The 26,386-nt window shown below is 42.3% G+C and overlaps 1 non-coding gene and 1 pseudogene across 1 annotated transcript; one reads left to right on the forward strand and one right to left on the reverse strand.

Annotated features, from left to right (window-relative positions):
• Positions 394–26,386, reverse strand: part of LOC102186755 — a 46,721-nt pseudogene continuing 20,728 nt past the window's right edge.
• TRNAC-GCA lies at positions 15,709–15,780 on the forward strand. Its single transcript has one exon. It is a non-coding gene; the product is annotated as a tRNA-Cys (tRNA).

Below are 26,386 nucleotides of genomic sequence, written 5' to 3' on the forward strand. Positions count from 1 at the left end.
TGGCAAAGTAATGTTTCTGCTTTTTTTTTTTTTTTAACATATTCAGTGTTTTTATTTAATATTTTTAGCAGACAATTTACATACCTCCCCACCCCTTCCTTTAAGTTAGTGTTGACAATGTTCCATAATAAACTACTTAAAGAGAAGCTTTGGCCCAGAGTGGAATGAAATTGCAAAACAAAACAAAACAACCCCCAAAACAAAACCAAAATCACTGTTGCTTTTAAAAAACCAACACTTTCACCAATTATATTCAAACAAAACACACGACGAGGTTTGCACCATGTGCTTCTTCAGTGTTTCCTGGCGGCTGGCTCCACTCCCATGCAAATGGCGGAGCTTCTCCGCTGCTGCCTGTCCGTCCTCATGCTGGGTCTGGAGGCTCGTTCAGCTTCACATCATTTGAAAACCCTGGATGGAAGATTCTAAGGTCTTAAAATCCCGAATGGTCATGGCTCCGTCGATGCCGGTAGTGCAAAATTTGCGACAGTCTTGCTTGTCTACCTCATAAATAGACACTTGAGTAATGCTGTTCTGGTGCAGCGTCTCCAGGGCCGTGTTGCAGTCCTCTGTCGTGGCCCGCCTGTCCATATTGCGGAAGCGCTCCACGGCCAACACGTTGTGCTGGATGCTCTGTTTGGGAATGTCCAGCTTGAGATGAAGGTTAAGCAGCCCCGGTCATCGTAGTTAAGCATGGGCAGCAATTGTGGCCAGCAGCCACGACACTGTTCTCTAAGATGAACGACACATTCAGGAGGGGCAGGAACTCCGTCTTCAGAGCTGAGACCTGCACGCTTTTTGAGGCGTCAGCAACGGACACCGTGCTGTCGTGGCTGACTCAGACCACGCGGCTGCTGCTTGCGGAGAAGCTGACCCTCTGCACCCAGCCGCCTGTGCCACTGCCACTGAACGCTGACATCAGCTGACCGAAAGGCATCTTGCTGCTCCAGGGCGTGCTGGTTGGCTTCTCATCCACTTCTTTAATGTAGGCAGAAAACACTCTGCATTTGAAGTCACAGGATCCTGCTGCCAGCAAGACGTTGTTGGGATGCCAACCTAAGCTGAGGGCCGTGGAGCGGATGGGCTTTTTAATGTGCTTGCTCACCCACCAGGCATTTTCAGACTCAAAGTAATAAATGGAGATGAGCTGTGCTCCGCCACCCACAGCAAATTTGTTCTCTAGAGGGGACCACTTGAGGAAAGTGGCCACCCGGTTAATTCTCAGGATCACCAGGGTTGGCTTTGAGACACCATCCTTCTGACTCCAGACGTAGGTGTTTCGGTTGGCCCCACAAGTGACAATGCGGTCACTCTTCGGAGCCCAGTACATACCTGTGATGTGTCTGTTGTGTTCCTTGAGTTCATGAGCTTTCACCCACTGGCCCCCATTCTTCTTACAGATGTGGACCTCATGATCACTGGGGCTAAGTGCGATCTGGGTATGATCCCTGTTCCAGGCAGGACAGGTGATTGGCTCCAGTAAAAACTGATACAGGGACGTTATTCTTAGTGTTTTCAAAGGATAGAAAGCTGGAATCAGGGCAGTTCAGATGGCTCAGAGCGTTGAATTTGCAGACTCTGGTCAGTCAGTGCAAACAGACCCCAGTGGGCATGGTCAGAGAACAGAGGCTCAGCTGTCTCTGCTTTTGAATATGCTGTCTAAGTTAGTCATAGCTTTTCTTCCAAGGAGCAAGCGTCATACTTTCATAGCTGCAGTCACCATCTGCAATGGTTTTGGAGTTCCCCCCCGCCCTGCCCAATAAAGTCTATCAATGTTTCCATTGTTTCCCCATCTATTTGCCATGAAGTGATGGGACCAAATGCCATGATCTTAGTTTTCTGAATGTTGAGTTTTAAGCCAACTTTTTCACTCTCCTCTTTCACTTTCATCAAAAGACTCTTTAGTTCTTTTTTGCTTTCTGCCATTAGGGTGGTGTCATCTTACTTTTTTGGTGATCCAAGGGATGTTGGATGTCATGTATGGATGTGAGAGTTGGACTGTGAAGAAGGCTGAGCGCTGAAGAATTGACGCTTTTGAACTGTGGTGTTGGAGAAGACTCTTGAGAGGCCCTTGGACTGCAAGAAGATCCAACTGGTCCATCCTAAAGGAGATCAGTCCTGGGTGTTCACTGGAAGGACTGATGCTGAAGCTGAAGATCCAATACTTTGGCCACCTCATACAAAGAGTTGACTCATTGGAAAAGACCCTGATCCTGGGAGGGATTGGGGGCAGGAGGAGAAGGGGATGACAGAGGATGAGATGGCTGGATGGCATCACCAACTCGATGGACATGAGTTTGGGTAGACTCTGGGAGTTGGTGATGGACAGGGAGGCCTGGCGTGCTGTGATTCATGGGATCGCAGAGAGTTGGACACAACTGAGCAACTGAACTGAACTGAAGGGATGTTGGCAATTTGATCTCTGCTTCCTCTGCCTTTTCTACTTTTGTAAATCCAACTTAAACATCTGGAAGTTCACAGTTCAGGTACTGTTAAAGCCTGGCTTAGAGAATTTTGAGCATTACTTTGCAAGCATGTGAGATGAGTGCAATTGTGCCATAGTGTGAGTATTCTTTGGCATTGCCTTTCTTTGGGATGGGAATGGAAACTGACCTTTTCCAGTCCCGTGGCCACTGCTGAGTTTTCCAAATTTGCTGGCATCTTGAGTGCAGCACTTTCACAGCATCATCTTTCAGGATTTGAAATAGCTCAGCTGGGATTCCATCACCTCCACTGGCTTTGTTTTAGTGATACTTCCTAAGGTCCGCTTGACCTCACATTCCAGGATGTCTGGCTCTAGGTGAGTGATCACAGCATTGTGGTTATCTAAGTCATGAAGATCTGTTTTATATAGTTCTTCTGTGTATTCTTGTTACCTCTTCTTAATATCTTCTTCTGTTAGGTCCATACCATTTCTGTCCTTTATTGTGCCCATCTTTGCATGAAATGTTCCCTTGGTATCATTAATTTTCTTGAAGAGATCTCTAGTCTTTCCCATTCTACTGTTTTCCTCTATTTCTTTGCATTGATCACTGAGGAAGGCTTACTTATCTCTCCTTGCTATTCTTTGGAACTCTTTTGGGGTTAACTGATGTTTTGGGGTTAACTGATTTGGGGTTGCCTGATGTTTTTTTTAATAATGACTGTCCTCATACAGAAACACAGTATTTCTCTCTAATAAATAAAATCTTGTATATGCCTCAGTAAAGTACATCTGGATGTTTCTTGCTAAATCTGTCCCTGAGAATTTTGTCATTTTTATTATTTAGGCCTTTTATTTTCCTGTCAAGATATCTAACTGATAATTGTTGGAAAGAGATGGAAAGTGTTTTAGAAGAGTGAATTCAGGGATGTTAGTCAAAGGAAGTGAAACCAAGCCAGGGCACTGTCACAAGTGAATGCAAACACACCTTCCCTATGGCACATCCTGTTATTGAGGAAAGGTAAGAGTCGGACATGATTGAAGTGACTTAGCACGCAGGAACACACGCAAGTGCAAGCTTGCTGGAAAATGAAGCTTGTGTCCTAATCTGGGCCACAAACTTCCAAAAAACAACTTTTTTCCCCATGTTCTCTAGGTCATAATACAATTTGGAAAAACAGTTTCAGGTATTCTTCAATGTCCGAGGGTGTATTTTTCAGCAATTTTTTCAGGCTGGTGAGAAAGAACTTTAGATCCCCAGGTATTCAAGCCCACTAGGCCTTTCTCCGAGGCTGCTGTGTGTAGCTGGTCCTGGAGGCAGGTTTATTTCCTTTTCCCCATTTAATGGGTCATCCTGAACTTTAATTATTCTCTCAAAAGTTATGAAATTAATGAAAGGAGGATTCAGTTCAGTTCAGTTGCTCAGTTGTGTCCAACTCTTTGCGACCCCATGAATTGCAGCACATCAGGCCTGCCTGTCCATCACCAACTCCCGGAGTTCACTCAGACTCATGTCCATCGAGTCAGTGATGCCATCCAGCCATCTCATCCTCTTTCGTCCCCTTCTCTTCCTGCCCCCAATCCCTCCCAGCATCAGAGTCTTTTCCAATGAGTCAACTCTTCGCATGAGGTGGCCAAAGTACTGGAGTTTCAGCTTTAGCATCATTCCTTCCAAAGAAATCCCAGGGCTGATCTCCTTCGGAATGGACTGGTTGGATCTCCTTGCAGTCCAAGGGACTCTCAAGAGTCTTCTCCAACACCACACTTCAAAAGCATCAATTCTTCGGCACTCAGCCCTCTTCACAGTCCAATTCTCATATCCATACATGACCACAGGAATAACCATAGCCTTGACTAGACGGACCTTAGTCGGCAAAGTAATGTCTCTGCTTTTGAATATGCTATCTAGGTTGGTCATAACTTTTCTTCCAAGGAGTAAGCGTCTTTTAATTTTATGGCTGCAATCACCATCTGCAGTGATTTTGGAGCCCAAAAAAATAAAGTCTGGCAGTTTCCACTGTTTCCCCATCTATTTCCCATGAAGTGAAAGGAGGATAACGTTTATCTAATAAAAGATAGGAAATATGGATCATTTTGAAAATAAGTCACAGACAGAATGTATTTAAAACTTATATAATCCAAATGTAGATTATAAGAAGACCACATATGGTGCTCATGCAAATCAGTAGGGGAAAGAAGTGACCAGTTGTGAAAATGGGTGAAGGATTTGTTAAACCAGCTCACAGAAAAGCATACCTGAATGGCCAAAAAGCATTTGAAAAGATAAAATTCTTTACCAGTAATCCTGGAAATCAAAACAATGAGCTACTATTTCACACATCATATTTATTAGGAAAAAATGTATGGCAATATCATGTATTAGGAACTCTTATATTCTGCTGGTGGTGATATAAATCAGTTCAGTCAATTCAGAGAGCAAGTTGACACTGTCTAATAAAGACATTTATAACTCATGGTCTAGCAATTCCATTTCTAAGTATACTGCCAAGAGAAAACTTGCAAGGATGCTCAAGGAGACATGTATAAGGATGTTCAGTGCAGCATTATTTATAATAATAAAAAATTGGAAGCAGCTCATATGTGTAATAACTGGGAATCAAGATTATATACTTGTTTTGTTTTTTTTTTCCCCGCAGTAGAATATTGAATGAACTACATCTCTATTTAGAAGTTGATGACTAAATTTCAAACACATAATAATGGATGAAAATGTTGCAGGATAATTCCTACAGCTTGATACCAATCAATACCATATATTGTTCATTGTACATACCTTTGTAGTAAGACTCGAAAGATGCAGATGGAAAGGATACATATCAACTTCATGATACTGGTTGACTAGGAAGATGGGAGCCAACTGGGTTCAGAAGGGATAAAAAAGAGGCTTTAAATCTCTCTGAAGTTTTATTTCTTAAAAAATTCAAATATGAAAATATAGAAATACTTGCTAGATATTGGTAGCAGAAATATGGATATTTATTAGTTTCTGTACTTTTCTATATTTTAAAATAGCTCATATTTTTAAAATTTATTTATTTTAATTGGAGGCTAAACACTTTACAATATTGTGCTGGTTTTTGCCATACATCCACATGAATCAACCATGTGTGCACATGTGTCCCACCATCCTGAATCCCCCTTCCACCTCCCTCCCCACCCCATCCCTCTGGATTGTCCCAGAGTACCGGCTTTAAGTGTCCTGCTTCATGCATCAAACCTACACTGGTCATCTACTTCACATATGATAATATACATGTTTCAACGCTATTCTCTCAGATCGTCCCACCCTTGCCTTCTCCCACAGAGTCCAAAAGTCTGTTCTTTACATCTGTGTCTCTTTTTCTGTCTTGCATATAGGGTTGTTGTTACATCTTTCTTAATTCCATATATATGCATTAATATACTGTACTGGTATACAGTATATTTTATACAGTATACTTTCTGACTTACTTCACTCTGTGTAATAGGCTCCAGCTTCATCCACCTCATTAGAACTAACTCAAATGCCTTCTTTTTTTATAGCTGAGTAATACTCCATTGTGTATATGTACCACAGCTTTCTTATCCATTTGTCTGCTGATGGACATCTAGGTTGCTTCCATGTCCTGGCTATTGTAAACAGTGCTGCGATGAACATTGGGGTACACTTGTCTCTTTCAATTCTGGTTTCCTCAGTGTGTATGCCCAGCAGTGGGATTGCTGGGTTGTATGGCAGTTCTATTTCCAGTTTTTTAAGGAATCTTCACACTATTCTCCATAGTGGCTGTACTAGTTTGCATTCCCACCAACAGTGTAAAAGTGTTCCCCTTCCCCCACACCCTCTCCAGCATTTACTGTTTGTAGACATTTTGATGGCAGCCATTCTGACCAGTGGGAGGTGGTATCTCATTGTGGGTTTGATTTGCATTTCTCTGATAATGAGTGATGTTGAGCATCTTTTCATGTGTTTATTAGCCATCTGTATCTTCTTTGGAGAAATATCAGTTTAGTTCTGGCCCACTTTTTGATTGGGTTGTTCATTTTTCTGGTATTGAGCTGCAGGAGCTGCTTGTGTATTTTGGAGATTAATTCTTTGTCAGTTGTTTCATTTGCTATTATTTTCTCCCATTCTGAATGGTGCCCTTTAACCTTGTAAAATAGCTCATATTTTAAAATTAAGTTGAAATAACCCACTTTTCTATAAAAATGGAAATCTAGTCAGAATATTTCTGTGGTGAGAACCCTTTCTGGACTTCGTCTTTTGTGAAATATAAAACATATCCTTCCCATTGCTAGTCTACCTTCGGCATCTTTCTGTGTATGACAAACACCCATGATGCTTCTCGTCAAGGCTTTGAGTGTGTAAATTCAGAAAATATTCTCTAGCAATTCAGAGGAATTATAAGACTGTGAGGGATTGTTCATGCCAAGAAGTCATTAGAATGACTATATGAAGTCTGATTTTTCATCATTTAAAACCTGCTCTTCACTCAAAAGATATGTGAATTTTCTATTAGACTCCAGGAAGAAAAGGCTTGACTTACCTAAAAAGCTAATAAAATTTCTTTCATTAGGCCTTAAGAACTGCACAATTCAGATTCCCTTTATGCCTGGGCTTTTAGGAAGTTAGAGCTAATGTAATGATCAGTTGAATTTACCATTTTATTCTAGATCCTGATTGTTGATAATTGCCTTTCTATTTCCCCCATATAGTTTTTGATGTTCATTTCTGATTTATTTACTGTTGTATTGCACATGTTTATAAGTGTTCTTAGATCCATCTTGAAGGAAATGCATTTTAAAGTAATAAGCATGTCAATAGATGAATACATGAGTGGACTGATTTATGAACCATAGATTGTATTAATTTACCCTGAGAAATATGACAGCCAAATAAACAGGCATATTTTGTCAGCTGGTCAGTGTACTTGCTTACCAGCATGAGAATCTCCTTAAGAAAAAAATTTTCAGCAAGAAGTTTTCTCAGCAACAATTTATACTAGTGACTACCAGATGACTTTCCCCCCAGATAGAACACTAGTCTTATTATATCCCTGCTCAAAAACCTTCAGAAGTTCTGTACTCTCCTTAGGTAGACATGTGTCAGCTGGGCATCTTATATAATAGTCTCCAACCATTCTAGCTTCTGTGTCTTTTGTCCCTGTCAGGTACCCTCCGTCTTAACCAAACTGGAAAACTTCCAGCTTTCTAAGCACCAGCCACTTTCCCATCTACATCCTTTTTAAACACTGCTTCCACCACTCACATGCCTCCCCGACCACAGAATCTTACTCATACATGAATGTCCATCTCAAAAGTCATCTGGTAACAATAATAACACATATTCTTATGTTAACTCATTTGATCCTCATACAACCCTATATGTGATAAGCAGTATTAATCTCACTTTACAGATGAGAAAAAGTGAGACACAAAGAGGTCATCACTTTCCCAAAAGAATGTAACTAATGAAAGCGATGAAACTGGATTCAAATCCAGCCAGCCTGGCTCTGGAGTCCACATTCCTATCGATGAGTTTCAATATTCCCAAAAATGGAACCTTGGCATATGGAATATTTCAAGCTAGGAATTTGAGAAATGGCTGGTGCAGGAAGGACTTTCTGATTTTCCCCCAAATTAGGTCATAAGACTCTCATGTGAGAGGTACCCTCCCTATACCTGGAGGAAAGGAGCATATTTATCTATGAAAGATGATTGTTGTTCAGTCACTAAGCTGTGTCTGACTCTTTCTGGCCCCATGTGCTGCAGCACGCCAGGCTTCCCTGCGCCTCACTAGCTCCTGGACTTTGCTCAAATTCATGCCCATTGAGTCAGTGATGACATCCAACTATTTCATCCTCTGTTGTCCCTTTCTCCTCCTGCCCTCAATCTTTCCCAGCATTAGACTCTTTTCCAGTAAGTTGGCTCTTTGCATCAGGTGGACAAAGTATTGGAGCTTCAATTTCAGCATCAAGTCCTTCCAATGAATATTCAGGGTTGATTTCCTTTAGGATTGACTGGTTTGATCTCCTTGCAGTCCAAGGGACTCTCAAGAGTCTTCTCCAGCACCACAATTTGAAAGCATCAATTCGTCAGTGCTCAGCTTTCTTTATGGTCCAACTCTCACATCCATTCATGACTACTGGAAAAACCATAGCTTTGACTAGACAGACCTTTGTTGGCAAAGTGATGTCTGCTTTTTAATTGCTGTCTGGGCTTGTCATAAATCTAAACAAACCTTTCAAACCTGGCCCTCTTTCACCGTTTCTTCGGGTGTGAAGGCATGAAGGAAGGTGTGAGTCCTCGGTTGTGTCTGACTATTTGTGACCCTGTAGACTGTAGTTCACCAGGCTCCTCTGTCCTTTGGATTTCCCAGGCAGAAATACTGGAGTGGGTTGCCATTTCCTACTCCAGGGGAATCTTCCTGATCTAAGGATCGAACCCATGTCTCTGACGTCTCCTGCATTGGCTTGTGGACTCCCACTATGCCGCCTGGGAAGCCCCTCTTGCTTCAGGGACTGTTGCCAAGTTCTAACATGGCTACTTACCCCTCTCTGGCGCTAGCCTCCCCCTCACCATCAGTGCTCTGGCAGTTTTTCATCTTGCAGTTTGTCAAAGCCCTGCTCGACTCTGTCCTCACTGCCTTTGCACACACTGTTGCCTCTATTGGAGTAAACCTCCCCCTCAACCCCCATACTTATCACCCAGGTAGCCAGAACTCAACTTCCAGATTCAGCTCCAATACGACTTCTCACAGAGCTTCCTTGACCCTGTAGGCCAGACCAGGGACCCTTGCCTGCACTCTTAGCGTTCCCTGCAGTTTTTCTTTCTACCAAATAGCACAGTTTGCAATCATATGTTGTGTGTCCAAGATTAAAACTGAGAACCCACATGGTCCAGTCCCCACACAATCTCTCTCAAAGAAACATCTACTCAAAGTAAATAATTAAAAGCAATCCATTCTTTACTACAATCAGTTATAGAACACTAAGGGGGCCCAGTCAATAACTCACAACTATGCTCATTAATTTGGAAATTTGGAAGACTCGGCAGTGGCCACAGGAATGGAAAAGGTCAGTTTTCATTCCAATCCCAAAAAAGGCAATGCCAAAGAATGCTCAAACAACTGCACAATTGCACTCATCTCACACGCTAGTGAAGTAATGCTCAAAGTTCTCCAAGCCAGGCTTCAGCAATACGTGAACCGTGAACTTCTATACGTTCAAGCTGGTTTTAGAAAAGGCAGAGGAACCAGAGATCAAATTGCCAACATTCGCTGGATCATCGAAAAAGCAAGAGAGTTCCAGGAAAACTTCTATTTCTGCTTTATTGACTATGCCAAAGCCTTTGACTGTGTGGATCACAATAAACTGTGGAAAATTCTGAAAGACACAGGAATACCAGACCAGCTGACCTGCCTCTTGAGAAATCTGTATGCAGGTCAGGAAGCAACAGTTAGAACTGAACATGGAACAACAGACTGGTTCCAAATAGGAAAAGGAGTACGTCAAGGCTGTATACTGTCACCCTGCTTATTTAACTTATATGCAGAGTACATCATGAGAAATGCTGGGCTGGAAGAAGCACAGACTGGAATCAAGAGTGCTGGGAAAAATATCAATAACCTCAGATATGCAGATGACAGCACCCTTATGGCAGAAAGTGAAGAACGAAATAGCCTCTTAATAAAAGTGAAAGAGGAGAGTGAAAAAGTTGGCTTAAAGCTCAACATTCAGAAAACTAAGATCATGGCATTCAGTCCCATCACTTAATGGCAAATAGACAGAGAAACAGTGGAACCAGTAGCTGACTTTATTTTTCTGGGCTCTAAAATCACTGCAGATGGCGATTGCAGCCATGAAATTAAAAGATGCTTACTCCTTGGAAGGAAAGTTATGACCAACCTAGACAGCATATTAAAAAGCGGAGACATTACTTTGTTAACAAAGGTCCATCTAGTCAAGGCTATGGTTTTTCCAGTGGTCATGTATGGATGTGAGAGTTGGACTATAAAGAAAGCTGAGCGCTGAAGAATTGATGCTTTTGAAGTGTCGTGTTGGAGAAGACTCTTGAGAGTCCCTTGGACTGCAAGGAGATCCAAACAGTCCATTCTAAAGGAGATCAGTCCTGGGTATTCCTTGGAAGGACTGATGTTGAAGCTGAAATTCCAATACTTTAGTCACCTGATGCAAAGAGCTGACTCATTGGAAAAGACCCTGATGCCAGGAAAGATTGAGTGCAGGAGGAGAAGGGGACAAAAGAGGATGAGATGGTTGGATGGCATCACTGACTCAATGGACACTGGTTTGTATGGACTCCGGGAGTTGATGATTGACAGGGAGACCTGGCATGCTGCGGTTCATGGGGTCACACAGAGTTGGACACTACTGAGCGACTGAACTGAACTGAACTGATACTTAATAACATCTATTTTGCCATTTCTCTAACTCTGTATCACACTTTGCATTACTGTCCTAAGAATCATCTCTTGCAGCTGGTACAGGCTCTGGGGTCATACTACCTGGTTTTAAATCCTGGCTGTACTGCTTATTCAGTATGTAAACTTGTACAAGTTACTTCTTTATGCCTCTGTTTCCATATCTGAAAAATGGGGTTAAATTCAGTACTTGTTTCATTGTTTTGGGGAGAACTATGAGAGAGAATGGGGCTTCCCAGGTGGTGCAGTGGCAAAGAATCTGCCTACCAGCGCAGGAGATGCGGTGTGATCCCTGAGTTGGAAAGATCCTCTGGAGTAGGAAATGGCTACCCACTCCAGTATTCCTGCCTGGAAAATTCTGCGGAAAAGGAGCCTAGCAGGTTATAGTCCATGGGGTCTCCGAGTCAGACACAACTAAGCGCAGCACGATGAGAGAGAATCCTAGGTAAAGTGCATTGACCAGTTCCTGTAATAAAATGAGGTATTCAATAAAAATTATAAAAAGCAGTAGTTTACAGTGCACCAGATTTGAGCTCCCTGTGTCATACGGCAAATTCCCACTGGTTATCTGTTTTGCATATGGTAATATATATGTTTCAATGCTACTCTTTCAATTCGTCCCAGCTTCTCCTTCCCCCACTGCGTCTGTAAGTCTGGTCTCTTTGTCTGCCTCTCCACTGCAGCCCTGCAGATGGGATCATCAGTACCGTCTTTCTAGTTTCCATGCTGCTGTTGCTGCTAAGTCGCTTCAGTCGTGTCCGACTCTGTGCGACCCCACAGACGGCAGCCCACCAGGCTCCCCCGTCCCTGGGATTCTCCAGGCAAGAACACTGGAGTGGGTTGCCATTTCCTTCTCCAATGCATGAAAGTGAAAAGTGAAAGTGAAGCCGCTCAGTCGTGTCCGACTCTTAGCGACTCCATGGACTGCAGCCTATCAGGCTCCTCTGTCCATGGGATTTTCCAGGCAAGAGTACTGGAGTGGGGTGCCATTGCCTTCTCCGTCTAGATTCCATAATATGCACTAATATGTGATATATTTTTCTCTTTCTGGCTCACTTAATTCAATACACAAATGCCTCATTCATTACTTCATTTAAAAAGCAATGGTTTGAACAGGTTATTTATTTATTCTTAAAAATTATTTTTTTCAATTTAAGAATAATTGCTTTACAGAATTTTGTGGTTTTTCTGTCATACATCAACAAGAATCAGCCATAGGTACACCCATGTCCCCTCCCTCCCAAATCTCCCTCCCGTCTCCCTCCCCAACATTTTATTTTTTAATAAATTATTTCTACCTGCCTCTGTTCTTTCTTTTCTTGAACCAATAGCTCACCTTTACTTCTGAAGTCTAGTCTCTTTTCTCCCATTAATTGGATCTGGCATTCCAACAAGTTAGAAACCCAGCTGACAGAATATTTCTTGAAATGAGGAAGGGGAGGAAGTGAGATGGGAGATGCTTAGAAGACAAAAGCAAAATTCTCTTTGTTGAAAGAGTGAAGGAAATTTGCTAATATTATAATTAACAACTTTTCCCCTTTTCCCTTCATCACACCTTTATGATTATTTGACTATTGTATAGCATCGCCCACTGGGCTAAGCGCTGGAAGAATAGAATCTGTGTTCGTTTAAGTCACCATTGTACCCATACTTCCTGGAACACAGCCATCGCTTAAGTCTGATGCCTGAATAAATGAGGGAGGTGATGATGATTCAATGAAATCATGCTGATTATACGCTTGATACAGTGCCTGGCACATTGCACTGAACACACATTCATTTTGGGTATTCTTTCCTTTACACCCACCTTCTCCATAAGAAATCCTTTCTGTGCCAATTTTACACCTAATTTATTTCCAGGGCTCCTCTTCAGGGCCCCTTTCCCAAGAAACCTTCCCAAATATCCCTCCTGGACTAGGGGTTTTACTCATTTGTCCCCATGGCCGGGTGGCCATAGGATTAGTCAGTAACATGTGTCTCTCCTCACCAGATTGGAACCCCCCTCCCCAGGGGTCACTGACCGTGTCCCATTTGACAAGGAATCTCCAGTGCTTGGCACACTGTTTGAGACACAGTAGGTGTTCAATAGATGCATAATGAATATTAGTAAATCACAGTTTCTCTTAGATATGTTTCAACACAGTTTTCACTAATTTCTATATGAAATTTGGAAAATACTGCTTGGTGTGCTCCAGTCCATGGGGTCGCAAAGAGTCAGATGCAAACGACTGATGGAACAATAAAAAAAAAACAACTTTCAGTATATTTTTCATTTAAAAAGTGAAACCTCAGAAACATACTATGGTGTACCAAAGTTGAAATTTCAGAAATAAAGCTTTCATTAAAAAAAAAAATTGTTCATACAGACTCATGTTCACCTCAGTAAGTTTCCCACAGAGAAATACCAATAGTTTATTTTCAAGTTCTAAGACTACCACGGTGGAAATATAATTTCTTGAAGGTGACAAACATGGGATGCCCTGCGCTCAACTATGAACCTTAGCTGCCTGCAAGTTTAGCGAGCTCGAGGTAATTAGAATTAGGCAGAAAAAGGCTGTCTCTTGTCTTATGGCAAAAATAATATACCTTCATTAATTGGCCTTAAGAAAATACTTACTAACTGGAAGTACTGAGGCTTAGCTCATTTTTTTCTTCTTAGTAATATTTGCAAACCAGCTTTTAGAGTTGTATTCCTTTACCATATGGTTAATATCATTCATTTTATGTTAAATCTTTCAGAATTTAACGGAAGGAATGATGATGTATTCTGATGACCTTGTTCCCAAGTGAGGGAAACCTGGTCTCCCCTCTCCACTGGCTAAATCTTTTAACCTGGCTTTTGAGAATGCAAATTCATGGAAGCATAGAGCTGAAAGGGATTTCCTTCTCCAGTGAGTAGCCTAAACTACACAGAGCTAATGGTTATTCAACATATTTTCAAAGCTCTCCAGTGACGGTAATGACAGAGTTTAATCACCTTTGCAGTTGAGTTCTGCCTTAGGTCAAAGAGACCTCTCTTGTTCATTCTAATCCAGTTTTGTCTGGTTTTCATCTTTATGGAGATGGAGAAAAGTCAGCTAGTATCCTCCTCCAAATAAACCTTCCTGTTCTCTAAGAAAGCTATTAAATCAGTCCTTGGCCTGCAGTTTTCAAGTGAGGCCAGTCCAGTGTCTTCAACCTTTCCTCAGAGGTCTTTTCCTCCATCCTTTTAATGATTTTTTGTTGTTTCTCCTTGGATCTTTTCCAAGTTCTCTACGGCTCTCTAGAAACTGAGAAACAGGAACTCGACTCAAAGATAATAGGGGCCTGACCACTATCAAATACAGAAGAAAATGATAGGTTCTCTGTTTTTTTGTGTCATACCCCATCAGTACACGTCAGGGCCAGTAAAACTCATCAGTGTACACATCACTAAAGCATCATTTGTGAATATTCTAAAATAAGATTGAATAAAGACTTTGCACTTTAAAAATACCTTTTTATTCACAGAAAATATAAAGGGATGCATAGGAAGATATTTTTGACAAAATACTGTTTGAAGCATTCATTAGCTGAAAAATAACCAATATCACACATCATAAGTCATTTTTAATTCTTTGTTGTTATTTAGTCACTATGTCATGTCTGACTCTTTTTTGACCCCAGGGACTATTGCTCACCAGGCTCCTTCTGTCCATAGGATTTCCCAGGCTAGAATACTGGAGTGGGTTGCCCTTTGTCCAGGAACTCTTTAAAACACTAGTTTAGTAAATCAGATTTTATTTCTGTGAATATTTGAAGATAATATTGCATTTTGACACTCAAATATATATTTGTAACTTAGAGTTTTTATTGATCCAACTGAATTCCAAATTTCTTAAATTTAGTGATTTTTCTAAATCAAAAATATAGTCATATTTGTAAATTTTTCAAAATCACTTATTAAAAAAATTTCCCCATCTTATTTTAGATCTTATTTGCCAAAGATTGTCCCTCAGAATAGATTTTCACATTGTAGTTGCCTAGTTTATCAGAGAAGGCAATGGCAACCCACTCCAGTACTCTTGCCTGGAAAATCCCATGGATGGAGGAGCCTGGTGGGCTGCAGTCCATGGGGTCACCAAGAGTTGGACATGACTAAGTGACTTCACTTTCACTTTTCACTTTCATGCATTGGGGAAGGAAATGGCAACCCACTCCAGTGTTCTTGCCTGGAGAATCCCAGGGACGGGGGGAGCCTGCTGGGCTGCCGTCTATGGGGTCACACAAGGTCGGACATGACTGAAGCGACTTAGCAGCAGCAGCAGCAGTTTTATCTAGAGATATGATCTGGTGTAAAAAGTAACTGCCTTTGTTGGCATTTCTCTGGAGAGATGGTTGGGTTTTAAGGGTATCCCTGGTGTGTGTTCCCACTGTTCTCTGGTGCCACCCCCCACTTTTTGACTTTTTCATCTTCCAGATGGATAAGAAATGTATTCAGGAACAACTAACCTCTCTTCTATAAGATTATTAAACTTTGCTATTGATTTCTAAGTTTCTACCTCCGTTTCTTTTGTTCTTCCAAGGATAACTCCACCAAGTATTTGTTATCAGGTCCCTTCCTATCCTTTTATTTTTTAAATATTTTTAAAAATATCTATTTATTTGCCAATGCTGAGTCTTAGTTGTGGCATGTGGGATCTAGCTACCTGACTAGGGATTGATTCTGGGTACCCTGCATTGAGAGCAGAGAGTCTTAGCCCCTGGACCACCAGGGATGTACCCCTTCCTAGCCTTTTAAAGACATTGTATACAGGCATATCATGTTGTGAAGGTTTTCTTTGGGTTCATGAAATAATTTATTTAGGTGTGTTTTTTGTTAAGTTGGGCTTCCCTGGTGGCTCAGATGGTAAAGCGTCTGCCTGCAATGCAGGAGACCTGGGTTCGATCCCCGGGTTGGGAAGATCCCCTGGAGAAGGAAATGGCAACCCACTCCAGTATTCTTGCCTGGAAAATCCCACGGATGGAGCCTGGTAGGCTACAGTCCATGGGGTCGCAAAGAGTTGGATCCGACTGAGCAACTTCACTTCATTTTGTTAAGTCAATTAGATTGTGCTTAGTTTAGATTCTCTTTTAGTTCCCCTAAAAGCAGAGACCCACCTAAGGGCTTGAGCATAGGTGTTTTGTTGGGAGGTTATCCCAAGGAACGAGAAGGAGAGCAAAGAGAGTGTGGGACAAGGGAGAAAGGAAAGTCAGTGTAAGGATGTGTTATCAAGTTCCAGCTGCAGGCAGTGGAGGTTCAATTTCTGAGATTCAAGGACAGTTGAGAACATAAGAAATTCCTCCTGCAATTGTCCCCTGAAGGACAGGAGGCTGGAGTATGCTTCTGTTAGCATCCATCCCTTCTTAGAGGGTTGTTTCCAGGCGTGTTAAGTCCCCATTCTGGCCTGGCAGGCACACAGGGGGGTGTCCTATGACAGGTATTGGGGTGGGCTCTGAGGGGGTCCAAGCCTGCACGGCACTGTCCCTTGTTCCTGTACTGAATTTAGAGATGGGGCGAGGGAATGCAACCCAGAGCCCAGGCCTCTTACCACAACAAACCTTCCGTATTATGAACAGGTAGGACTTACAAGAGCCCTCAGAAAAAGTGGGGTCCCTTGCTGGGACTATGCTCATGACGAACCATTTGTGCATGTGTGTGCTGGGTCATGTCCCACTCTTTATGACCCTATGGACATATTGTGGCCAGCCAGCCTCCTCTTCCATGGGATTCCCTAGGCAAGAACACTGGAGTGGGTTGCCGTTTCCTTCTTCAGGGGTCTTCCCGACCCAGGGATCAAACCTGCGTCTCCTGCATCTTCTCCAGGCTGATTCTTTTACCACTGAGCCACCGGGGCCTAATGATCAATTAATTGCACTGGAAGTTGAAATTTGGGAAGTGGCTTCTAGTCTCTGCGGAATTAAAAGTAAAATCAGCTTAGTATGACTCTACATCAAGATGAGGATACTTTTACCAACAATGACACAGAAATAAACCTCTTTAGTGACATGGCAGTCAGATTGCAGATTGGAAAAGAATTTCCAGACACGGCGTTTCAGAAAGGAGTGAGTGTATTAAGAACAAGGAGCAGAGATATTGAAGTTGCTACAAATGCAGTGGGTCAGGGAGAGCTGTTAAAACAGCAGGCTGGCTCAAGGGAGAGCCAGAGCTTTTCATGGGTTGTATGTTCAGTCCTTCAGTCGTGTCTGACTCTTCAGAACCCTGTGGACTGCAGCCCCCAAGGATCCTCTCTCTATGAGATTCTGCAGGCAAGAATACTGGAGTGGTTGCCATTCCCTTCTCCAAGTGATCGTCCCGACCCAGATCGAACCTGCGTCTCTTGCATCTTCTTCACTGGCAGGCAGATTCTTTACCACTGTGCCATCATGGGTTAGTAGGCAATTTTTATAGTCTCAAGACAAAGAAAACTCCTGCTAAAAGGTGGCATTAGGTGATTGTTCAGGGTGCTATAGGGTAACTTCTGGGTGGGCATTTTTGCCTAATTTGGGGTCAGGAAAATTGCTGGTAGTGATCCAGGGGTTTTTGGCAACAATTACAAAGGGACTCACTCAGTTCTGGAGATGACCTTGTTTCTGCACTCTGCTGCAGTGGTCTTGGTGCAAGGCCTTGCACGTGTGACCTTGGTGTGACACTCCACATTTATCCTCCTCCCCTTGTGTCAGCATAAGAAATAAGAATCACGTAGAAACCAAAGATGTTCAGAGAGACTTCTGGAAGAGAATGCAAGAATGAGTTCCATGAAGGGACTCAGCCTGAGACCCAAGGAGCTCGCAGGGGCTCACCAGGTGTCCGGGATCCTAGTTCATTACAGTCACATGAGAATATTTTCAATTAGAAATGATGTTAGATTTATTTGTATAACTAAAGCACATCAGCCAGTCAGTGTGGATGGTTCATAGAGCTGTGTATAAAGAGGGATGGACAGAGCCTCTCTCTATTCTTAGGCACTATTTATCAAACCTTTTTGGCCATGATCCATGATAAGGCATACATTTTACATGACGATTCGGTAGACACGTATGTAAGTATAAAACTGAAACCAAAGTTCCATAAGGTAATAATCCTTACTATGTTCTCTGATGTTTTCTGTTTTATCCTTTTCTAGTCTATCCTATTCTGTTTGTTCTGTTTCATTTTTTAAATGCTCGTCTGGACTCACTAAATTATTCGTATGACTGATGACGAACAGGTCACAAACTGCTGTTGGAAAAACACTGCTCTAGGGCACAGGAGCTTTGCACTCACAATTCCTCAACTGACTGTTTCCTTTCATGTCATAAATCAATGTACATATAATTTGTTGCCTGCTATAACTGTGGAATTGGTTTCCTATCCAGGCTTTTTCCTCCTATCAAATCTTTTTCTTCCAGCCAAGCGTATAATAATATAGGATATATTGTTTTAGACACACTGGAAACATGTCTAAATTGTTTGGTACTTCATTCTAAAAAGAAAACCTATAAAACTGTAAAACCTACAAATGAGGATCCTGGATCAGAATACTTTAGGTTGTAAGTAATAGAAATCCTGCCCTAAGCTGCCTTAAATGATATACAATTATGCCATCTCAAAGTGAGGAAGTTCAGAGCTAGACTTGGTTGACTCAGGGGCCTCCTGATGTCACCCAGGACACTGGTTCTGTCCACCTCTCTGCTCATCTCCAGGTTGGCTTCATCCTCAGGCTGAAGATGGGCCCAATGTTCCAGGTAGCACACCCAGGCACAACTCATCCAGAGGAGAAAGGTGATTCTCTTCCTGTATTTCCTTTATGGAGACACTCCCTACAGATGTCCTGCTGTACCCTGTTAGCACTCATGAGGGTCACAAGTCTTTTTTTATATCAATAACTGGCAAGGAAGATGTGATGACTCTTAAATCAATTTACAGAGTCAAAAGAATCACCTGCACAATTAAATTAAACTTCCTAAATTTATCTTCGATTTCTCCGTTTTTCTCATCTCCACATCTAATTCGATACTAAATCCTGATGATTATTCCTCTAACTGTCCGGTATCAGAAGACTTCTCACTGTCTCCTTGGCTTCCACCCTAGTCCAAGTCACCATCGTCTCCTGCCTGGTTATTGCCATAGCCTCCAAGTTGGTTTCCTTTCTTCTTGACTTTACCTTCTTTAATCTCTTCTCAATACAGAGCAACCTTGTTGAAACAGTAAATCAGGCTGTGTCACTGGTCATGCTCCTCTAATTTGAGACTTTGTACCAAGAGCCAGACGTGGAGGGGTAAATGAAATAGACATGGGACATGCCTTCTATTGAGGGATGTGTGCAAGCCAATGAAATAAGTAAGCTATGTAGTGGAGTAGATGGTGATAAGCGCTGTGGATAAAAATAGACAAGTCCCTCTCATAAAGTGGTTTATATTCTAATGTACTTGAAGGACCTGGCACAGAGCAAGTCTCTGATATATGATAGCTACATTAGTTCCCTTTTCATTGGAAAGTAACAGGAAGCTAATTCATACTAAATTAGGCAAATCAAGCGAAACACAACAGCAGGCCCAGCTCCAGGACTCAGAGTTTCCAACATCATCGGAAGCCGGTTTCTGTCCACCATCCCTTCATGCTTTTCCCCACCCTGGTTTTATTCTCACATATATTCTCACCAAACAGAGCGATGAGGGACACCATGGCTCCAACTAACATTTACTTTCCTAGCGACCTGGTAGGAAGAGACCTTACCACAAAGTTCTAGCCACATGTTGAAAAATATAGCCCCAAATAAATGATTAACCTGAATGCCAGTTTATTTTTCTGTGAATTAAGAGCACTAGCAATAATAGCTATTTCACAGATCACCGTCAGGAAATTTTGCCTAATGTACCTAAAGGCAACTTGCATAGGACTTAGCCAAAAGTGCACACAATAAATATTGACTCATTAATTTGTTTTCTGGTATGCAGGCGTTGATCATAATTTCTGCCAGAAATCAACAAGTTTTATCAGTGCTTAAAATGAGTACTTTGTCATGCATTATCCTGCCCTGTGACTGTTTTATGAGACCGGTTTTCCCAGTTGTATTACAGTGTTCCCTGTGAGATGAGATACATAAGAGACGAATTGGTTATATGAAAACCTAGGTTCAGATCCTGTTCTGCCACTTAAACTTGTGGGCTTTTGTGCAACTGATTACCTTCCATGAGACTTACTTTGCTTATTTATAAAGTGAGATGGAGATACCTGCTTCGCTGGGGTTGCTGGGCAGGTAAAAGGAGATGGTATTTATTATTTCCCTGGCACCATGGTGAGTTCAATACACAGTAGCTTGAAGCTCTGAGCTTAGGATAATGTCCCCCACACAGTAACTATTCAGTGAATCCATGGTTGGAATTAAACACACATTCTACACCCTCAGCTTTGGTGACTCACACATGAACTCTTGGGGCAGCTCCGCTTCAACAGATATTTTTGCAAACACATTCTGAAGAATTTCCTTAGGCATGAGTTCTGAACAGTTCAAGACACTTCTTTGGATTAATAACTGTCCCCAAAGATGTTACTTTATGCTAGTTTTTCTTAAACTGTATCCCACATCAATAATTAACCTTTCCTGCCGTTTGTCTCATATATCGCATGCTATTTTCTTTTTTCTCAAGTAAGCTAAGAGGTTTCTAAAGGACCCCAGGGTGAGGAGGAAATGTATTCATGGTCTGGCTTCTGAAATCGTGAAAGGGTGGCTTTGAAAGGGGGGAGAAAGCGATATGATGACATTAAAGGATGTAAGCTGTGTGTGGAAGGGGCTGGTGTCGTCTGGTAGGAAAGCAGCACTGATATTTTGGCATCAACTGGTGATACAGTTATCCTCTCCTTCACTAGGTTTCTCTTTCTGTCTATTTTGCTTGATTCAGAACAAAACAAGTATTTGTTGAGCCTGTATTCTATACCAGGCTGTGTGCTGGATGTGGGGAAACCGGAGCATAAGGCACAGCCCCTTCCTGAAGAAACGTGCAGTTCTCAGAGTGAGGGTTGCTGGTGGATGTGGAGGGAAGAGGGTTCTTGTGGGAGAAAGACCTGGAGTATGCTGGGCACATGTCGGGGTCAGAGAACACAGCTGTGTTCTGGCTGGAGTCCACAGACTGCAGGAAGGGGCATGTAAGAGATTAGATCAGGCAGGAGGGTGGAACCATATCACGTGTTAGGAGTTGGGGCTTTCACAATGAGGATCCTACGGCAGGGGTGTCAGAAACCATCCGTTGCCCACTGCACCACCCCAGCTGTTGCCGTGATGAAGCTGGGCAGAGGAGGAGCCATGCCTGCCACAGCTCTTTGAGGACAGCTGATCTAACTTGGGATGTAAGAGGCCTGCAGATCCTGAGATGCCTGAACCAACCGTTGCGAGCCTACACTGGTGGTAAAGGACAGTTTGGTCATTTGGATGTGGAAGCAGTCAATAAATAGAACCTGGAAGGTGTGTGCTCTGACTGGGATAAGAAATGGTACATCGTGCAGATGTTCACCACTTGGATGGCCCAGCGATCTTACTTCACAGACGTGGCAGGGTAGAACCTCTGCTGACTTCTTTATGAAGAAGTCTATCAAACAAATGTTGACAATGAAAAACCCTGTTAAAAAACCCCATCTACCCAGTCTCCCTGCCTTTAGGCTAATAAGGAATTGTCTCTATTTGACTAATGCAGGCAATGAGGCTAAAGTGAAGTCGCTCAGTCGTGTCCAACTTTTTGCGACCCCATGGACTGTAGCCTACCAGGCTCCTCTGTCCATGGGATTTTCCAGGCAATAGTCCTGGAGTGGATTGCCATTTCCTTCTCCAGGGGATCTTCCCAACCCAGGGATCGAACCCAGGTCTCCTGCATTGTAGACAGACGCTTTACCGTCTGAGCCACCAGGGAAGGCAATGAGGCTAAGAGATGTTAAATGACTGTCCTGAAGTCACACAGCTTCCACGGGCCTTGTTGGAAGCATGAAGCATCTCCCAAAAGCACATCTTTGATATGGCTTTGTTCTAAAAGAAAGGGTCAATATGAGTTACAGCAGGATTTTTCTAACCTAGTTGACCAATACATTTCATAAATAAGGACAATCACAAATATTTTAGTATTTCTTTTAATATATTTGCACCTACATCAAAGGATAATAATCTAAACAGAGAATGTTTAGATTTCATTCATTCATAAGCACACATTACATAGAAAGCATGGGGCTAGGATTCTTCAGTGAAGAATATATAGTACACGCTTTCTCTTCTACTTGTATGCACACTAATATAATCCTAAATTGAGTTCTGTATTCCATCAATGTAATCAAATCTATCCATTTTGACATTGGGCTGCTCATTATCCAATTTAAAGCAAAGGTTTTTTTTTTTTTTTCGAATTAAGAGTTTTTTTAAAGTAGTTTTAGATTCACAGAAAAATTAAGGGTAACGAACAGAGATTATACCCTGTTCCTATATGGACATAACTTCTGTACCCCACCAGAATGATATATTTGTTATAACTGATGAACCTACATCACTATTGTTACCTGAAAACTGGGTTTTCCTCTTGGTGAGTTTTGAGCCAAAAGGTGCAACCAAGCCAAAGATCAGGAAAAAGACTTGCAGCAAGTAAGAACACTGAGGCTCTTTCTCAAAGCAGTGTCTCTCTGAACAGCAAAATTGGGGAAGTTTTAAGCTAAGGTGCATCCACATACATGACGCACCTTGGGAGGTCCACAGAGTCCAAGGTTTAGTTGATTGAAGTCACAAGGGTCAGAAAAGGTCAACATCGTCATCCCTTAGGTTCAGGATGATCTGGTCGAGCCTCGAAGCTAACCTTTACCATTGGAATAGAACTGGGAATCTTTACAACTGATTTATTATCTTTGCTGCTGTTACTTCTCTTTCCTGATTGCATTAATTACCAAGGCCTATTCAACGGCAAGTGTTGAGGCTTAGCTCACAAAATGACTTAGGCCCCAAATGACTTCTCTTACATCAAGAAAGCTATATGCCTAGCTCTCTTGCTCTGGGAACCCCCTATCATATCTGCTTACATTATCACTCAAAGTTCATAGTAAACATAAAGCTTGACTCTTGGTTTTGTCCAGTCTATCGGTTTGAATCAATGCATAATGACACATACCCATCATTATGGTATCATATAGAATATTTTTACTGCCCTAAAAGTCCTTTGTGCTTCACCTATTCATACATCCCCAGTCGCAGTTCTTGGCAATCAAAGGTCTTGTTACTGTTTCAATAATTTTGCTTTTTCCAGAATACTATATGGTTGGAATGATATGGTATGTAGCTGTGATATTGTGATTGGTAATAAGTAATATATATTTGTCTTCATTGAATTTCTATCACTGGGCTCCTAAAACACTTGGAATTTGCTAAGTCAGAAGAGCAACAAACGGGTCTTTTGTCAGTGAGATGACCTGTGGACTGCATCTAAGACTGATTGCCAGGAGAACCAACCATGGGCTTAGAGAGTTGGAGCTTTTAGTGCTACCCCTGACCTCCAGGGAGGGGAGAGGGGCTGGAAATTGAGTTCAGTCACCAATGATTTAACCAGAGGTTCGGTGGCAGATGATTTGATCATTCATACCCATATAGTGAAGCAAAGAAGTGAAGCGAAGTGAAGTGAAGTCGCTCAGCTGTGCCCAACTCTTTGCGACCCCATGGACAGCCCATGGACAGTAGCCTACCAGGCTCCATCCATGGGATTTTCCAGGCAAGAATACTGGAGTGGGTTGCCATTTCCTACTCCAGGGGATCTTCCTGACCCGGAGATCGAACCCAGGTCTCCCGCATTGTAGGCAAACGCTTTCAGTTCAGTTCAGTTCAGTTCAGTTCAGTTCAGTCGCTCAGCTGTGTCCGACTCTTTGCGACCCCATGAATCGCAGCACACCAGGCCTTCCTGTCCATCACCAACTCCCGGAGTTCACTCAGACTCACATCCATCGAGTCCATGATGCCATCCAGCCATCTCATCCTCTGTCGTCCCCTTCTCCTCCTGCCCCCAATCCCTCCCAGCATCAGAGTCTTTTCCAATGAGTCAACTCTTTGCATGAGGTGGCCAAAGTACTGGAGTTTCAGCTTTAGCATCATTCCTTCCAAAGAAATCCCAGGGCTGATCTCCTTCAGAATGGACTGGTTGGATCTCCTTGCAGTCCAAGGGACTCTCAAGAGTCTTCTCCAACACGACACTTCAAAAGCATCAATTCTTCAGCACTCAGCCTTCTTCACAGTCCAACTCTCACATCCATACATGACCACAGGAAAAACCATAGCCTTGACTAGACGGACCTTAGTCGGCAAAGTAATGTCTCTGCTTTTGAATATGCTGTCTAGATTGGTCATAGCTTTTCTCCCAAGGAGTAAGCATCTTTTAATTTCATGGCTGAAATCACCATCTGCAGTGATTTTGGAGCCCCCAAAAATAGTCTGACACTGTTTCCCCATCTACCGTCTGAGCAATTCCTATTGCTCCATGTAATTACCAACATTTGCTGTTGTTAGTGTTTGATCATTCTGAAAAGTGTACAAAATTTTATCTGTATCTATATGTTTATTTATCAATTTATTTCCAATGGTTTAGTGGCAAAAAGATAAACCTAGGAATCTAATGAGGATCCCAGCCCCATTACTTCCTAGCCATATGGCCTTGGGTAAACTACTTAAAGTCTCCATTTCCTAAGTGAAAGAGGAGTGAAAAAGTTGGCTCCAAGCTCAACATTCAGAAAATGAAGATTGTGGCATCCGGTCCCATCACTTCATGACAAATAAATGGGGAAACAGTGGAAACAGTGGCTGACTTTCACTGCAGATGGTGATTGCAGCCATGAAATTAAAAGACGCTTACTCCTTGGAAGGAAAGTTATGACCAACCTAGACAGCATGTTAAAAAGCAGAGACATGACTTTGCCAACAAAGGTCCGTCTAGTCAAGGCTATGGTTTTTCCTGTGGTCATGTATGGATGTGAGAGTTGGACTATAAAGAAAGCTGAGCATCGAAGAATTGATGCTTTTGAACTGTGGTGTTGGAGAAGACTCTTGAGAGTCCCTTGGACTGCAAGGAGATCCAACCAGTCTATCCTAAAGGAGATTAGTCCTGCGTATTCATTGGAAGGACTGATGTTGAAGCTGAAACTCTAATACTTTGGCCACCTGATGCGAAGAGCTGACTCATTTGAAAAGACCCTGATGCTGGGAAAGATTGAGGGCAGGAGGAGAAGAGGACAACAGAGGTTGAGATGGTTGGATGGCATCACCGACTCAGTGGACATGGGTTTGGGTAAACTCCTGGAGTTGGTGATAGACAGGGAGGCCTGGCATGTTGCGGTTCATAGGGTTGCAAAGAGTCAGACATGACTGAGCGACTGAACTGACTGAAACAGGCCATGGTAATGGAAACCTCATTTTGAAAATATTGAATAAAGCAACATGTGTAAAGCACACCACATAGCAAGCACTTAATGAATGCACATCCTTGCCTTCTCCCCTTGTAAAACATATGGTTCTGGTCACAGTCATCTCACTCTCACTGCCTCTCTCTCTCTCTCTCTTTTTTTTTTTTTTGGTAAAGCACCTTATATTATTATTATTTTAAATTGATTAATATTTATTTTTGGCTGCGCTGGATCTTTGTTGCTGCTTGCAGGCTTTCTCTAGTTGCTGTGAGTGGGAGCTACTGTCTAGTTGCTATGCTCAGGCTTATTGCTGAGGCTTTGCTTGCTGGAGAGCACAAGTTCTAGGGTGTGTGGGCTTCAGAGTTGTGCTCATGGGCTCAGTTGCCTTGTTGAATATGGACTCTTCCCCGACCAGGGATCCAACCCATGTCCCCTGCATTGGCAGGCAGATTCCCAACCGCTGGACCACCAGGAAAGCTCCTGGTCACCTCTCTTTATTATGACAACACTTCTCTATTATCTTACCATTATCTCCTGTTAATTACTAACATGACTAGACTTAACCTTCTGATTTTTAAGGATACAGTTTTAACTTTATTTACAGAATAATGATGAACTTAAAGCTCTTGCCTTTTGTTTTACTAGGGGCTACACAGCCCATAGAATATAACTTAAAGCAGTATAGAAACTAGTATTACCGGCTCGTTTCATGTAGTGTTCTTTTAAATGAATTAATGATCAAATTCTCTAATCTGAAGAAACTTGTAGATTATTAAAAACCCACCAGGTAATAATATATTGTCCTGAAGGTTTACAGATTCCGTGCTTAGATCACCTATCCAGAAACATTAGCACTGAGACTCTTACGTTTCTGTTTCTAAATGTGATATCCTTCAAAGGGAGATTATTAAGCTGTTTTGCATTAGGAATGTAGCACATAAATAAGTTATGCCCACATGCAGAATACCTCCCATACAAGAACTGCAAGAGACCTACCAGAAACATTGCAAAACTTCCATAATTATAACAAAGCACTGGGACAAGCAATGTTGGTGGTATGGGAAGGGGGAGCAAGGAAGGAAACAGAACTTAAGAGAACTGGTCAAACCTCAGTTAAAAGAATTAGGAAACTGGAAAC

Source organism: Capra hircus, chromosome 6 (genome assembly GCF_001704415.2).
Source record: "Capra hircus breed San Clemente chromosome 6, ASM170441v1, whole genome shotgun sequence".
Taxonomy (NCBI): domain Eukaryota; kingdom Metazoa; phylum Chordata; class Mammalia; order Artiodactyla; family Bovidae; genus Capra; species Capra hircus.